Here is a 5,515-nt window from a genome sequence, read left to right as displayed (position 1 = left end):
GTGAGGTCTACCAATTTAACTACCTGAAGGTCTCAATTTTAGTACTTCGGGATTGAAGCTAGTTACATGAATTTCTTTTTCCTACTTTGACGAGAATTGGATAGGATGGCTATCCTTGACTTGTGACGCTTGTGATCGTAAATAAATTTTGAAATGTGATTTTGTTGAGAGTTTTGGAAATTAATTTGTTAAGTCCCGATGAAAAGTATTTGTTTTGTGATATGTTTGATATTGGTTAAAGGATTGATGAGGGGGTGATCCCTACTCTATTTGGCTTCCACTCCTCCTATTTTCTTTATTGTCTATTTGCTTGAGGACAAGCAAAAGTCTAAGCTTGGGGGAGTTGATAAACACGTAAAATATGCATTATCTTAGTGTGTTTTAAGCATGAAATGTTGCGACTGCCTTACATTTGCAAAAAGTCTTGTCTGTTTGCACTCTTAAACTGTTAAGAGATCAACTTGGCCTTTCATTGTCAATTGTCGGTTCCGCTCATACCGAACCCTTCAAGATAGCGATTGACAAAGCTGAGTCCCACTTTTGAGAGCTACAGGAGCTTTGTACAGCTGAGATTGAATTTCATCGTCACTTGAAAACTCGTTGTTAAGGCTGGAGAATCTGTTTGTGCAGAAATGGAGCGGATCAAGGTAAAAGTTCAAGGATTGAACGATAGTATTACATCAGTTGACAATCATCAAGTAGAGCTTTAAGGTGCTATCTAAGAGAAAGATGCGACAATCAATGAGGCTAAGGCAACCATTGCTGCAGCTTAGATTCGTCTTGAAACTGCTCAACGCCAGAAGAAGGAGCTCGAACTTAACTTGGCCGTGTTGACCAAGAAGTGGGATTCACAGGTCACGGAGCCTCAGGCTGAAACTAAGAAACCCTTGGTCATTAGGTCTCAAGCCACTCCCATCGATCCCAGAATCATAAGGGAACATGTCCAGAAGGGTGGCCATGAGGTCAGGAATTCTAAGGTGGCTGAGTGTATTGCACATATACATATTTTTTTATTCATTTTCCCTATAAGAACATTTTGTAACATGTTGTTGGAGGATATCAAACAGTCAATGAGAGAAGCTATTTGGTTGACGGAGGTCCTCTAACCCTCTGAATGTCTAATTTTGAAGTGAGGTACTCTTCCCTGCACAAGTAAAACTCATAAGAGGCCAGAGTTGGGTTCTCCAGTTATTCCTCTAATGATCAAGTTAGTGATTTGCTTGAGTAAAGAAGTAACTAAACTGTAAAAGTTCTTAAACACTATAGGTAGAGGTAAAGATCTTACCTTTATGCTGAAAATAGTGACCATATTTATAGTGATTGGATGGTAACTTCGACCTAGTATGAGCTGACGGCCAAGTCAGCATCTGCTTTACAGGTGTCGACCGACGAGTGGAGGGGAAGTCACTTTCACATTTAATGTGAAGTGACTGGAGACGTACGGTGCTGAAATGGTCTGATGTGTCATAAAGACTATAGAGGATAGAGAAATGATAGCGTCCATTATGCATTTAATGATATTTATTACAAGGTGATCATCTATCAGTGCACGGAGGGGCTCAAGGCTGGAGGTAGTCGTCACTTTTCTACTCGTCCAGTAGAAGAACGAGAATTATCTCCTTTTGAGTCGCCTTCTTGAGATGTCGGCTGAATGGTCGGTCGAGTAGGTTGATCAAGAAGTCAACCTAGCTAGGGGTCGACAAGTAACGCCTTTTGAGTTGCCCTCATGAGATATCGGTGTGTCGAGTCGTCCGAGCTGGGTCTTTTGTTATCTTGAAGTGGAGAGCTGGCATGATTATGCATAATGTGGGACGCTTGTCTGCTATTAATTAGAGATTACTTTTTAGCACTAAAATGGCCATAACATAACCATTTAGCTCTTTTGATAGTAAAAGAACCTTTGTCTCCTTTAATGGCGTGTACGATAGAGGTGTATTGTTAACGTATCGTAACAACATCTTTGCTGGGGAGAATGATGCTGGGATCAAACAGGCATAGGTGTAGTGTTAAGCTGACACTGTTCAGAGGTGTAATATTAACATGATAATATAAGAATATTTAATAGAGGTGTAGTGTTAACCAGTCAAATAGAATGACTGACAGAGGTATAATGCTAACCAGTTGTTTCGAAAGAGTCTAAGGAGCGACTACCATTTGGAAGTGTAGTCTTAACTTAAGGTAGGAAATTGATGGAAGTGTAATGTTAACTGGTCGATTTTTGATAAGAGTGAATTGGTAGAGGTGTAGTGTTAACCAGTCAAATTTGCTAAGATAGGTCAACAGTGGTGTAATATTGGTTTGACAGAGGTGTAATGTTAACCAGTCAAATCGTGAGAAACCGTTTAACTTGAAGTCTCAGCTCATCTAGCGCTTCTAGTTCTTGAAGGTGCTTTTGATAATATTCTTTGATTATCATCTTCTCGGTGATGGCAATTCTGAGTGATGGTACTTGAATTTTTAATGAGATCACGACTTCACATCCGTAGACCAAGTAAAATGGCATCGAGCCAATATGGGTGTAGACTGTTGTCCAATAAGCACATAACATCTCCCCAAGTTTCTCATCCTAATCTCGTTTATTAGAGGAGACAAACTTTTTCAGAAGTTTGATGGTGGTTTTGTTGTAAGGTTCAGATAGACCATTAACAGCTGGGTTTTATAGCATGGAAGCCACATCTTAAATTCTGAACTTGTTGTAGAATTTAAAGAACGGCCACCTAGAGAATTAAGGACTGTTGGCATGAATGACTCGTCTAGGAATGTTGAATCGATAGATCACATCATATCTCAAGAATTTGATCACTTGAGATGTCTTGACTTCTCTATGAGGAACGGCTTTGGCCCATTTGAAGAAGTAACATGTAATGGCCAAGACAAATCGATGGTCTTTGGCGGATGGCGGGATGATTGGCCCAATGATGTCCATGCCTCATGCTTCGAATGGCCATGAGGTAATGGTCGGATGTAACTTTCAGAGGTTGATATAGCAAATCAGCATAGACTTAACATGCATGACATCGTTTAGCATATGCTACCATATTTGCTATATGAGGTTGGTCCTGAAGTTTGGAACCTGGTTGATGAGCACTACATGCACCGTCGTGGGTTTTCTTTAGTGCTTCTCGAGCTTCACTTGGTGATAAGCATCGGAGCAACACACCGCTGAAAGACTATTGGTATAACATCTGCATAGCAGAATCATAGAAGAAGCGCGAAGTTCTTCTTTGAATAAAGATTGATTGCTTCGAACTATCAGCTAGTATCCTGTGTAAGACGTAGTCAATGATCGAGAACTACCAATCATTGTCTTCAAAATAAGTTGGCATGACCTGCACTTCGTTAGCTTTGAGAATTTTCTTTGGGGAGCATAGTTGATGGCTAGTCACTATGATGCGCCTAGTAGATTTTGGAGCCAAGGCAAGTTTGGCTGTAAGGGATGCCAAAACATCCACATAGTTGTTCTCAAGGCGGGCTATATAGTTGATGTAGAAATCTTCGAAGGACAGAGCAAACTTTTTCACCATTTTGTGGTAGGGTATGACGTCGTTGTGCCGGACCTCATATTCTCCTTTGATCTGATTCATAATCAACTTGGAATCATCGTAGGCCTCAAAGGTATTTAAAACCCATATATTGAGCAAGTTGCAGGCTGATTACAAGGGCTTTATATTTGGCTACGTTGTTGGAACATGGCTCGATCAATGAATAGGCACAGGCAAGGGCATGTCCATGACGATCAATCAGCACTACCCTCACTCCTATGACCATTGCTCCATTGTGGTTGTGTCTTGACGCACCATCAAAGTATAGTTCCCATATCTGATGGTCTAAAGTAGTATTCAACTCAAATACTTTATCTGGAATGTCTTTGTAAAGTTTAGAAGACTTGAGGATGGGATGTTTTGCTAATAAGTTGACTATCGCTAGACCTTTGATTGCTTTCTGGGGTATGAATGTCATGTCATACTGCGAGAGCAATATCACCCATTTTGCTAACCTAAAATTTAGTGATCCGGGTTTTGTCATGAGTATTCATAGAGGATTAACTCTTGAAATGATGTGGATGACTGACCAGCGAGGTAGTATCGCATCTTCTGAATTGCGAAGACTAATGCTAAACATTCCTTTTTTACTGGATTGTAGTGATGCTCATCACCAATCATAGTTCGGCTGAGATAATAAATGGCTCACTCGTGGCAATTATCATTCTTCTGAGTAAGGAGTACTCTAAGAGAATAGTCAATTGTCTTAACATAGATCAGGAATGGTTTACCGATGCTGGTGTGGCTAGAACCAGCGGCTTTGTGAGATAACCTTCGATCTCATTGAAACCTTCTTGGTAAGTGTCATCACAAAAGAACAAAACACCTTTCTTCACGAGTCTTTAAAAAGGTTGACATTTCCCAGACAAGTTGGTGATAAACCTATGGATATAGCTTAATCGTCCTTATAAACCCCCGAGTTTTTTAAGATTTCTCGAAGGTAGCATCTCTTCGATGGCTTTCATTTTTTCAGGGTCGACATGTATTTCTTTGGATGTTACAATAAATCCTAAAAATTTGCCTAATGATTTCGCTACCAGTGCTCATCACTCTCTAACATTTAGAGATTCTCGCTCATACACTGCTAAGTTGCCGAAGCCAACTGGGTGGTCTCCGTGATTACCTAGTTCGCAAACGCAGCATGAGCCAGATGCAATCTCACTGCAATTGTGAGAAGCTCATCTCTGTGGTGCTTTCTCGATGCTAGTGTGGGGGATTAGCACCTAAGCCTTCAGTCTTTGAGCGACTATCTGAACCATCAACAGTCTTGTCATCCTGAAGAAGACACTTTCGCCCTAGGAAGCAAGCTGCCAGGAATGAACCTGTTAAGGTTACAGTTAATATGGTTAGCAAGGGTAAAGGCAAAGCCCCAGCTGATTCTCCTGAATCCTCAGATCCTGAGTTCTCCCCAGGACTAGTGAAATGCTTATTGAAGGGAAGGGCATCTATCAACACACCCGTACTCGCATCGGAGTGGTGATTCCATTGGATTACCGACGATCAACAGGCATCTCCGACGATGCTAATGAGGAGCCTAAAAACTCTGTCATTGCAACTTCCCAACCATCTAGTACCGAACAAAGTGAACAAGCGAATGCTCACATGGCCGGGAATAAAGAAGACATTGCAAGAAAGCGGAAGAACAGCAAGCTACTATCCTCTGTAGGCGTATAAAACTGCCTATAGGTCCCTTAGCACAGCTCGGCACAAATCGACGAACCATCGGGCGACATATCCAAAAAACGAGCGTCAGTCCACAATGCCGAAGCCAAGTGACACGCAACGAAGCGGATTAACGAGGCGACAAGGCTAACGAACCGCACGCAAACAACGTAATAAATCCACTCGCGTGCAGAATCAAGCTAACAGTTCGGTGGTCAACGAGTCATCCAACTGTAGAACGGATTCGAACTCGAACACCGAAGCGGATTTACTGCCATATCAGGATCCAGACTGCCATATCAGAGTCCAGA

This window comes from Asparagus officinalis, chromosome 6 (assembly GCF_001876935.1).
Source record: "Asparagus officinalis chromosome 6, Aspof.V1, whole genome shotgun sequence".
NCBI classification, from domain to species: domain Eukaryota; kingdom Viridiplantae; phylum Streptophyta; class Magnoliopsida; order Asparagales; family Asparagaceae; genus Asparagus; species Asparagus officinalis.
The sequence above is the reverse complement of the archived record's forward strand: the minus strand, read 5'-3'. Positions refer to the sequence as shown.